Raw genomic sequence first — 12,997 nt, forward strand, 5'->3', positions numbered from 1 at the left:
ATCACATCTACAAGTATTACTTCCCCTTCCAACGATTTCAGTATATTTTCTCTACAATTTTTACTTTTCCCTGACTCAAATTTCTCACAAATTCTACTTATTTCTGAACAATTTTTAAATAAGTTTAACTTGCCCCTCCTCACTTTTACCTAGTAACTTTTGATATGCCTTAAATCAGGGCCCCCCCCGGTACTGGTCCATGGCCCATTAGGAATTGGGCCTCACAGCAGGAGGTGAGTGGCAGGTGAGCTGGCAAAGCATCATGTGTATTTGCAGCAGCTCACCATCTCTTATATTCCTGCATGAGCTCTGCCTCCTGTCAGATCAGCAACAGCATTAGATTCTCAGGATCATGAACCTTATTGCTAACCGTGCATGCGAGGAATCTAGGTTGTGCGCTCCTTATGAGAATCTAATGCCTGATGTTCTGTCACTGTCTCCCATCAACCCCGAATGGAACCGTCTAGCTACAGGAAAACAAGGTCAGGGCTCCTACTGATCCTACACTGTGGTAAATTGTATAATTATTTCATTATATATTACAATGTAATAATAGAAATAAAATGTACAATAAATGTACTTGTATCAACCCCCTCCCTGGTCCATGAAAAAATTGGATTCCACAAAACCAGTCTCTGGTGTCAAAAAGTTGGGGACCACTGCCTTAAATCTCAGGCCTTGGGTTCCTTATCACTCAACAGTACTTCTCTAAGAAAGTTGTTGAAAGGTTATTATCTTCAGACTAAACTTCTCACTCAAACCCCAACCTCATACTCCACAGTACCTTCTAAGAGATAAAGGGCTTCAAACTCAGTAATACCAGAAGAGACTACAGTTATACCTCTGAGATCTTGTAGATTCAGTTTCAGATCACCACAATAAAGTGAATGTCACAATAAAATGAGTCACATGAATTTTTTGTTTTCCCAATGACTATAAAAAGTTATATTTACACTATACAATATTATATTAAATGTTCAATAGCATTATGCCTAAAAATGTGCATACCTTAATTTAAAAATACTTTATTCCTAAAAAATGTTCCCTACCATGTGAGCCTTAAGCAACTTATAATCTTTTTGCTGGTGGAGGGTCTTATCTCAGTGTTGACAGTTGCTGATTGATCAGGGTGGTGGTTGCTGAAGGTTGGGGTTAATGTGGCAATTTCTTAAAATAGGACAACAAAAAAACTTTGCTCCATCAGTTGGCTCTTCCTTTCACAGAAGATTTCTCTGTAGCATGTAATGCTGTTTGATAGCATTTTGCTCATGGTAGAACTTATTTTATAATTGAAGTCAATTCTCTCAAATCCTGATGCTGCTATATAAACTAAGTTTATGAAATATTGTAAATTCTTTGTTTTCATTTCAACAATGTTTGCAACACCTTTACTATGAGTGGATTTCATCAGAAGAAACCACTTTCTTTGCTCATCCATAAGAAGCAACTCATCTCTTTAAGTTCGATCATGAGATTGAAGAAATTCAGTTACATCTTCTGGCTTCACTTCCAATTTTAGTTCTCTTGCTTTTTCTACCACAGCTGCAATTACATCCTCTACTGAGGTCTTGATTTCCTCAAAGTCATCTGTAAGGATTAGAACCAACTCATTCCAATTCCTGTTAATGTGATTGTTTGACCTCATCCCATGAATCATAAGTGTTCTTAATGGCATCTGGAATGATAAATCCTTTCCAGAAGGTTTTTAATTTACTTTGTCCAGATCCACCACAGGATTCACTATCTACAGCAGCTATAGCCTTACAAAATGTATTTTTTGAACAATAAGATGTGAAAGTAAAAATTACTTCTTGACCTATGGGCTGCAGAATGGATGTTGTGTTAGCGGGCATGAAAGCAGTATGAATCCCCTTGGGCATCTCCATCAGAGCTCTTGGGTAACTAGATGCATTGTAAATGAGGAGTAATATTTTGAAGGAAATCTTTTTCTCTGAGCAGTAGATCCCAATATTGGGCTTAAAATATTCAGTAAGCCATGTTGTAAGCAAATGTGCTGTCATCCAGTCTTCACAGTATGTCTCTGCAGTGGTGTAAATTCATTCTTTCTTCACCTCTGCAAATCTTTTCTACAAGGTATTAATTACTTCCACAAGTTGTCTCAAATGCTTTGTTTCAAAACCTTTTTAGGGACAAGAGGAGGTAGTGCAAACCACTGTTTATCTCATTTTTCTGAATTATCCTATCAATGATGTCACTCTTTTGTATTTGATTAAATATTATTCCTTCTGCTTTATGTGGATCAATCTGCTAACTACCATACATCACAGTTTTGTTTTGTTTTGTTTTGTGGACAAAGACTATAATCCTCTGTAGCCCCATAGTATCTAGAAAGGTAATCTGTGCATAATATAGACTCAATAAATACTTTTTGGTCGTTCAGTTATTTACACATAAGAAAGTTAAAGGCAACCTAGCTTAATGAGAAGTAATGACCATAGTATGAGTGAAAGAGAATGATACAAAAATCCTTGCATTGTGATCAAACTAAACCCTTAGAAACTCCTATGAAAGGTACCTTTTGTGTGTGCCCCTTTAATGTCTCAAGTTGAATTGTCCTTCACAAACAACAATGTGCAATATCTGTCTCTGATTAACAGTAATTAAAGCAATGAGAACAATTTGCCAACATTGTGGTGGAAAAGTCATCCCATATTACTCACTTTTCTTGTAATTTCCAGTTGTTTATCCAACATAGGGATTTTTTTAAGTGTACATATTCCTACCACAATGTAATGTCAGCAATGTAATCTCTTAACTCCCCTAAATTTGTAAACTTGGCCAAAGACCATATCTTCAATCCAACTCTTCAAGAATCTGAAAAGTAACAAGTGGTACCCAAAAGCTGAAAAAAATCTATAACACAGAAAATTGTATTTTTCTTCTTCAGGAGATGGTAGAAATTAAGCCTTAAGATTTCTTCCTTCTTATTTCCTAGCTCTAGGATACCTCCAGTTTATTCAAGTGTCAACCTCACATTTACCACAAGCTTCTTCTATACTGGAGAAGAAAAGTGAGAGGCAGCCCAGCAGGGCAGTTGAGATCATGTCCTCTGGAAACACACAGTCACCTCCAGTGTGTGTCCAGCTCTACTGCTTCCCAGCTGTAGGCTTGTCAACAAGTCACCTAACCTTCTTACACCTGATTTTTTTTTTTCCTCTTTAAAAGAGGGATTATAATCTACCTCTCTGGGTTGTTGTGAGAATTAAAAAGCAGTAACCTACGAAAAGCACTTAGCACACAATTATACAGACATGTATGTATGACATAGCACATCTAGGGCATTTCTGCGGGTGTCCAAGAACCCTGAGAGGAGGGGAGAAATTGTGAGAGTGAGGAGGTGGGAGGGCAAGAGATGAAAGGAAGGAGAATGTCCAGATTTTTTAAGGAAGAGGAAAAGGAACATGTTCTGATGGCCGGGTGTGGTGGCTCACACCTGTAATTCCAGCACTTTGGGAGGCTGAGGCGAGTGGATCACCTGAGGTCAGGAGTTTAAGACCAGTCTGACCAACATAGAGAAAGCCCGTCTCTACTATAATACAAAAATTAGCTGGGTGTGATGGCACAGCCCTATAATCCCAGCTTCTTGGGAGGCTAAGGCAGGAGAATCACCTGAACCCAGGAGGCAGAAGTTGCAGTGAGCTAAGGTTGTGTCATTGCACTCCAGTCTGGGCAACAAGAGCAAAACTCTGTCTCAAAAAAAAATTGTACATGGTTGGGAAGGGAGTAATAGAATTACATTTTTGAGAAATGTGAACTTAGCGTAGTGAAAGAAAGAAGAAAAACAGGTCAAAAGGAAGCAACTGTCTATCTCTAAGGATCACATTCTCCCACACTGTTCACAATGCCACTGTTAACCTCAGTGTGAGGTGGTCAGACCAGCTGCCAGAGGAGCCTACACCAATTCCTGAAGAAGGTGGCTACTTGGAAAAGTGGAGGAAGAAACTGAGAAGGGGAAGGGAAGAGGGAATGTGTAGGATAAATAGGCAGTAAAGAGACTCAGTGGGAACATCTGTGAAATCCCAGATGTCTAGACACATCATTGAGGTCTTAGTGTCACACTGTTCCAGCACACTGAGTAACATTTAGAACTGCACAAACACAAGTGTCCTTTGGTCTTTCTCCTTGTTTCATTTTCCCACCAATAGTGATTGCCTCTGTACTCACAGAGTATCTGTGCATCATCTGAGCTACATTAGTACATCGAATGATGCACTTGTTCAGAAAGAGGTACATGTGATTACTCAAATGTTCGGGCCAACTTCAGAGAATGCCAAGCAAGATCCACTTCAACAGATCATAATTTATACTGGCAGCTGGACAAACAAAAGCAGAGTGACGCATGAACCAGCTTAAGAAAATTGCCAATCCTCCACCAACTGCTTGTTATATTACTCTTAAATGTTTCTAAATAGGTCAGTTAAAATAACATTATGTGGGCCATAGTAAGTCAGAAGAAAATAAATGTCACTTTTAGCAAGTTGAACTCTTCTAAATACCTTCACTTTGGTCCTTTTATTTAACTATTATCCGGCTGAGGGCAAAAAAACAAAATTGCCATGGTTTTGTAGCAGTCAGCAGTTTCAATGATTCACATTTCAATGTGGCCCTGTGACAGCTATGGGTCTTTTCCAGGTAGTTTTTGGCACTACCTACATCGCTGGTCACACAATTGTATTTTGTCTTGGAGACTGGAATAATAATAACAATGACCAACTCAGAGAACCACAACTTCACTCTGGCAGAGGTTCTGAGCCAAAAGCTCTGAGATCCTGAGCTCTAGGAAGGGAAGGAGGTCCAGAGTCTTGGGTCACTCAGCATCCCCTTCTTTGATATTCAAATGACAAGATAATCCCTGGAAGTATTCCACATCAGTTCCCTGGCTGAGGTTGGACCTCATGTCAGAAGTGACCTTTAATGAGATTTTAGCCAAATGGAGTTGTGTTAATGGCTTCGCACATTTGGAAATGCAAAGAAAATTTGCCAGCACTGAAAACTGTGAGGGACAGCTGCCTTTTTTTCTCTTGGCTTGTATATATTGGTAACATCTACCTGTGATGTTATCAAAGAAGAGAAATTAGTAGGGTCCATTTCTGAGGTAAGAAAATAGCAAAACTTTGAAGGGGGAAAGAGGAGCTGAAGTGGCATATTTTTTCTCTTGATATATTAAGATAGTGTCTGATAATCATGCCCTCTTTCAATATAAAAAACAGTGGTCTCTAACCACTCCTAAACACCACTAATATGTATGCAAAGACTGAATGTGAACCCATAGACTCAAAACCCACATCATGGGCCTGCGCTTGTTGTATCTACAGTAAGGTGAGCACTACACATTGGCCTGTTTGTTAGCAGTGGCAGATATCTGAGTGACTGGCGGTGAATCTGTATGGGTCTGCAGCAACCTCCATTCTTGCCTCTTCAGAAAGAAGAATTCAACTGAGGGGCATAAGATAGGAGAAGAAACCAAGGCAAGTTTTAGAGCAAGAGTGAAAGTTTATTAAAAAGCTTTGGAGCAGGAATGAAAAGAAAGTAAAATACACTTCGAAGAGGGTCAAGTGGCATCTTGGAGGACAAGTTCCGGATTTGACCTTTTGACTTAGGGTTTTATATGGTGGCATACTTCTGGGATTTTTCATTCCTTCTCCCCTCATTCTTCCCTTGGCAGGGGTTGTCTGTATGTGCAATAGCCTTCCAGCACTTGGGAAGGGAGCACATATAGTGTGTTTATTGGAGTCTTATGCATGCTCACTGAGGTCTTCTGTTTACCAGTGGAATGTCCCCAGAAGATCATATACCAGTTAAACCTCGCCATATTGCCCCTTAGTGAAGAAGCTTCAGCCTAGACACCCAACTCCTGAGATATTACTAGGAAGCTCCTGATTAGCAGTTTCAGGTGTTTCTGTCTATTATGAAATCGCCTTTCCTGGAACTGGCTACAACCAATTAGAGAGTCAGTGTGACAACTGCCTGACCATCACCTGATGGTTGCTTCACATTCCTAGTGGGGTGGGGGACAGCTCTCTCCTGCACGGCTCATGCCACCTATATACCTACTCTAACATGTTCTTCACACAGCCTTTTAGGTAAAGTCAAGATCATTATGCAGCTGTTTTTCAATAAATAGCTGTACTTTAATATATTTCTAGCCAAATATATTTTCTGTGTATTTCAGAATATGATACTTTTTAAAAGTATCAATCCAACAGCAGTAGAAAACCTTTGGCAAACATTTACTGCGACCCTTCTATGAATTAGAAGTTAATGCTGGCCACTGAAGACTGACACATAGATAGACCCAGTCCCTTCCTTCAAGTAACTCATGCTTGAGTAAGGCAAAAGATATACACAGTAGTCATAGCTCAAGAAAAGGTTAATCAGTAAAGTTTTAAAAGTAAAAACATAGCATTATCAATTTTATGAGTGAGCATTTCTAATTAGCACAATAGGGAAAGCTTCATAGGACAAAAAAAGTACTTTATCAGAATCATGAGAAAAAAATAGAATTTCAACAGAGAAGGGTGTTAATCCACCCGTAGGGTTCTTCTTGCCCACTGCATAAAGAAAAACCACAGCACTGTGATAGAGAAGGAGTAATTTGTAACCACTCAAGGGGTTCTTTCCTGTTGCATAAAGAAAGACCACAGTATTGCAGTAGAGAAAGAGTTTAATAGACATGAAGCTGGCCATGCCATATGGGAGATGGAGTAAGACTCAAATCATCTTCTCCAAAGCTCTTAGACTAGGGTTTTCCAAAGGCAGTTTTGGGAAGGGCTTGGGGGAGCCAGGTAACAGGTACTTGCTGCTAATTGGTTGGGACAGAGATGAAATCATAGGGAATGGAAACTGTTCTCCTGTGGGCTGAATTGCTTCTGAATAGGGCCACAGGAACGGGGTTGGTGGATCCAGGTAGAGTTATGGGTGTCAGGCATGTGAAAAACCTAAGAAGGTATCTCAAAGTCCAATCTACAATAGTCATGTTATTTGCAGGAATAACTGGGGAAATTGCATATCTTATAACCTCTACAATAATGGCTGACAATCACTGATGTCTGTACCTTAGCAGCACTCAGGCTCCTCTCCTCTTCCAAACTGATGACCTCCCATTAGCTTTATAAAAGCAGTTGAGTGTTAGGCAAGGCCTAATATCATTGGAACTGTAGCCTAAATGTCTTCCAAAGTTAGCTTGACACAGTAGCTCAGGAGTAATTAGGGAAAAGGCAAGATGCCTGGTAAGTGGGTTAGGTCAGATCTCTTTCACTGTCATTATTTTTTCACTGATATAATTCTTGCAAAGGCAGTTTAAAGATTGTTACAGGAAAGGGATCTGGATTCAGACTCCCAGAGAGGATTCTTGGATCTCAACACAAGAAAGAATTCAAGGCTAGTCTGTAAAGTGAAAACAAATTTATTAGAAAAGTAAAGGAACAAAAGAATGACTGCTCCACTTTTATGGTTATTTCTTGATGATATGATAAACAAAGGGTGGATTATTCATGCCTCCCCTTTTAGACCATGTAGGGTAACTTCCTGACATTGCCCTGGCATTTGTAAACTGTCATGGCACTGGTGGGAGTATAGCAGTGAGGACGACCAGAGGTCACTCTCGTCACCATCTTGATTTTGGTGGGTTTTAGCCAGCTTCTTTACTGCAACCTGTTTTATCAGCAAGGTCTTTATGACCTATATCTTGTGCCAACTTCCTGTCTCATCCTGTGACTTAGAATGCCTTAACTATCTGGGAATGCAGCCCAGTAGGTCTCAGTCTCATTTTCCCTAGCTCTTCCTATTCAAGATGGAGTTGCTCTGGCTCACATGCCTCTGACAAGATCAACAGTAGAAATAAAGGCAAGAGACTTTACAGGAGCTGAAGTGTTTATGGCATAGAAAGTAGAATAATGAGATGGAAATAAAGTCAAGGGAAGATTTCAAGCAACAGCTGAGTGAAAAGACTTCTTAGATGAAATGCAGGAGGAAAAGCTGACTGGGGAAGAAGGTTCAAAGTGTAGTTTTGATCATGTTGGGTCAAGTTTGGAAAGGGACAATTCTACTTAGAAATGGCAAATTTTTTAATAATATTTTGGAAATAGTATCAATGAATTACTGGGAAAAAACTAGATTTCAGTGAGTTCACTCAGGGAATGAAGAGAAAATTACAAAGGTGGTAAGATGTAGGCTTCTTTTGAGATGTGTACAGCTAACTGGATTAATTATATATTATTAGATCGGCCTATCAAATATGTATTTTTTATCTTAAAGAGCATTTTATGTGTGACTGTTTATGTCCAAAAACTATTAGAAGAAGTTATGGGGTTGCACAAAAAGAAGGCAGCATATAAAATTAGTCTAGACGATGCATTTAGGAGAACAGTGATAGCAGAATAATAACTGATTAGCTAAAACCATTGTTTGTTTGTATGCTATTAAAATGGAAAATTATTGTACTTTTAGAGAAAGACAGGAGACGTCTTTTGCATTTACCTTAAACAATTATATGTGGCAGGTGGAAATTATCTTAGGAATTACTTCATCTCATTTTATTTGAGAAAATGAAGGCAAGCAAACATCTCTACACAATTCAATTTAAATTTCACTTCATATTATAAAAACTACAAATAATTCATGCTTAACAATGTTAGTAAACGGAAAAAGTAAACAACATAGAAGCTTCTGAAGGATTTTTCCATTTTTATCTGTAGATAGGATATGAATGATAAGATGACAGTCAGATACATGCAGTATGATAAGAGACTAGGAGCAAATCTAAAATACAGTTTCAAGCCACGCACTCCAAAGAAACAACTTCAAAGAAAACAATATGGTACAATGAAAATGGCAAATCAGGGTGCTCAGAGACTAATTTGGGCAACCAGAATTTATTTGCTATCGTACGATGTTGAAGTTTAATTTAGAAATGTTTCACAAGGGTGTTAATTTACATAGAGTTGGGATTAATGAATTAGGTAAGATTTAGTGATAGGTTAAAGGGACATTCCACATAGAAAAGATAATGTGTTTATGACCCAGATGGGTGGAAAACAAATGATAAATCATGAGCAATAAGTTTTTAATTTTTGTTCTAATTTAGAGTGTGGAATGGGATATAATCAGATATGATTGAATGGGATATGATCAGATCAGAAAAGATTATTGCTATATAGCATCAATAAACAGAAAGTTACAAAGCAGATTATTAGGTGAAAATTAGATTTGAAAGTTACCCCTAAATTTTTACAGAACCATGCTGTTTAATATAAAACCACATTGATGGGGCAACTCTGCTAAGTGAGAAGATGATAAGGGAAATCATCACAATTAAAAAGGAAATGGTCTAAAGAAAGCCCAAAACAGAAAAGAAGACCACTCTCAGAGGATTACCAATAAATACTTCAGATAAAAAAATTAGTTAAAACTATTAATAAAAGAGTATTGGATTTAAAAACCAATGAACATTTGGCGTCTCCCTTCTTCACTACTGTCATGTTCTGACCTTTTGATAACTCACCCTTAGCCACTGAGAAATTAGTACATGGCTTATTGTCACTCTTTCCATTCAGATTTCTGGCACCATAATAGGAGAGTCTCATCTTCATAGAAAACTCATCCTAAAAATTTGGTATATTTATTCCTTGATCTTAGCAGCTTTCATTTTTATTTTACATTCTACAACTTCCCCTTAGCATGTCACATTTCGGGTCTTGACAATGAAAAGTCATCATTAAAGTGCTGCAAAAAAAAAAAAAAAAAAAAAAAAAAAAAAAAAAAAAAAAAAACCTTATCAATCCAAAATTCTATATCTATTAAAATCACTCTTCGAAAATAAAGTTGAAATAAGGACATTTTCAGAAAAGAACTTGAGTAAAATCTACTCCTGGCAGACCTGCTCTGTAAGTAATACTTATGGAAGTTCTTCAAAATAATGGAATCTCAAATACCTAATGGAATCTCAAGATACCTAATGGAACCTCAAATTCACAGGAAGAGATAAAAAGCACTGGAAATATTTAATTTGGTTGTAGAGGTTAAGATCTTGTGACAAGCAATTGTTAAAAAAAATAACATTTTAAAGTAATTTTTCTCAGGGTTAGTGGAGTTGTGAAGAGTTCTCTTATGAATAAACATGTAATTAATACAACTGATACATGCAGGTGTTCCATCCAATAAGTACTAATTTTTAAAATAAAAATTTAAAAGTAGATGAGCATTTTTTTCCCCAGGCAGACTGGGACAAAGTTGAACAAACTGATTCAGAAGTCCAAGAACCTGTGTTACAGAGGATCTGACTGCAATCTTCTTAATTTTACTGTGGATAATATCCAAAGCTTCCAGAATTCAGGCACCACAGGAAAGAATTCATACTTTATGCAGATGTCAAAGACCTAAGACATTTTCTCTTGTGATTTTGGGTAGCAAGATTAACTTGAGTGATTTTCAAGAGTCTATGGGAAAAGCCCAGGCCTGGTACAAGGACAACAGAAACTTTCCCTACTTTATAATAAGTGCAAAAAATGTCAGAAATGTTACAATGGCCTTTGAGGAAGCAATTTGGAGAATCCTTGATACAGAGAATGGACTAGCTACTTATTCCCAGCAGACCGTTAATTCCACTAAAGCCTAAATCTAGCTCCTCCTGTTGTTGACTGTTAAGGAGTGTCAATCTGTTCTAACAAACTCATACACACAGCATAAATACAAAGATGAATTATATGAAATATATTTGTTGAAATGTACCATCTACTAATGCAATTAAATTAATCAAGATTGCTGCTTCATTAGTGTATAGGAAAAGAAAAATCTTCTCACTGAATTACCTATTTCTTGAATCACAGAAGCTTATACTTACAGATTTTAAATGGTGTCTAATAACAATATTTATTCTGTTTAATTATTTAACTAGATAGTTCATAATAATAGAGGTAACTAAAACTTTGATTGTTATTAAAACATGAACATCCTAAAAAACCAAAAAACAGAAAACCATGGCACATACACATTTAACACAGAAGGGAAAGTTATGTTTGAATTTTGCAAAATGGTGTCATAGGTTATTGCTGGGGTATAAAGGCTCAGTTTGGTTTTCAGCAAGCCTATCAGGAAAGGTGGTTTTCATGATGTGATAATTATCAGAGCAACTCATAGCATACTTGCTAATGATCTCCAATTTAAGTGGGAATTCCTCTGCCTCAACCCACAAGTCTAACAGTAGTGGTGTTTCATCATCATCTTTTCCTAGGTTGCCTGCATTTTTAATTCATCTCATCAACTGTTCATTTAGAAAAATTTTAGAAAATAAAGCATGGTCCTGTTGGTTAGTAACATGTATATCATACACCATTCAATTTCATCCAGACAATGTGGAGAAAAAACATGGTGTATAAAGGTGTTTTTCTCACCTTCATTCCCTCTTTCATTTACTAACTATATCCCAGATGTTGGTATTTAGTCTTGTTCTCCCTGCACTGGGAAATTACTTCATACCTTCACGACTCATGAGCTGTATACACAGATACTACAGGTCATTTCCCATTCAAGTATTATATTTTGGGAGCAGAATACTAAGTGGTTTAAAATAACACGCAAGTACCACAGTCCAAATATATGAAATTATCTTTGGAAAAGTTCTATGGTATTTTGCATTAAGAAAGTAAAATCACATTTGCCAGTTAATCAACATTTTTATTAAATATTTACATGTACTATTAAGTGTAATACATAGACATTGTATTCAGGAGGAGCAATGCAAACAAATATGAAATGTTAATGTAGTAATACATATAAATATATGATGAATTGCTAAGGGATACAGGTTATAAATGCTACAAAAATGCAGAGATGATGGAGACTCTAGGTAGTCAAAATAAGTTTTCATTGAGTCAGAAATATTGGCTTAATTGATGTTTGGTCATAAAAAGTGGATTCAATTTGGTCTGGGATTAAAGAGGAAGGGCATAGTCAGGGAGCATCACGAGCAATGATAAGGAAGGAAAGTCTATATGGAGGGTCAGAAAGAGGAACCAAGAACAATTGCAAAGACTGTGTCAAAAGCTTAAGTTAGGAAGGCCGGAGAGAAGAATAGATCAATAATCTGTTCTTACACTGCTAATAAAGACATATTTGAGACTGGGTAACTTAAAAAGGAAAGAGGTTTAATTGACTCACAGTTTCACATGGCTGGAGAGGTCTCACAATCACAGCAGAAGACAAACGAGGAGCAAAGTCACATCTTACATGGTGGCAGGCAAGAGAGCTTGTGCAGGAGAGTTCCCCTTTATAAAACCATCAGATCTCATGAGACTTATTCACTATCACAAGAACAGCAAAAGAAAGACCCACCCCAAAGATTAATTACCTCCCACTGTGTCCCTTTCATGACACGTAAGAGTTATGGGAGCTACAATTCAAGATGAGATTTAGGTGAGCATACAGCAATACCATATCAATAACTAAGGTCAGATTTTTGAGAAACTAAAAAATTTCATGAAGAAAGCAGGCATGATAGGTTTTGCCATAGTAAGCCCTGAGTATTTCCAGGGGCTAAAGGATCACAGGAAAGAAATTGTGCTGTAGGAAGTCTGATCTGATATTTAAATAAATTACCAATAAAAGAAATTAATGACACAAGGCTGGATCTGGATGCTGTTGTAGTAATCCAGATACGGAATTATAAAATTGTGACCTCACGTGATTGGAGTGGGAATAAGTGAGTAAATCTCAGACACTTAAAAGTAAAACTTAATACAATCTGGTAGTAGTTATGATAATGGAACATTAATGCAAAAAGTGTCAGAGGAGCTTATAAAGCCAGGAAAATAAAAAGATTAATATTGCCACTAATCAAGATATTGACAGGGATAAGAAAGTAATTGCAACATTATTTTTATTTAAACATAAGGAATTTTGAGTGAACAAAGAATATCCACATAGAGGTATTTTGTGAGAAGTAAAGAATGTAAGATTAGAATAGAGATGAGAAGTCAGG

The sequence above is a fragment of the Saimiri boliviensis genome, chromosome 15 (assembly GCF_048565385.1).
Source record: "Saimiri boliviensis isolate mSaiBol1 chromosome 15, mSaiBol1.pri, whole genome shotgun sequence".
NCBI lineage: Eukaryota > Metazoa > Chordata > Mammalia > Primates > Cebidae > Saimiri > Saimiri boliviensis.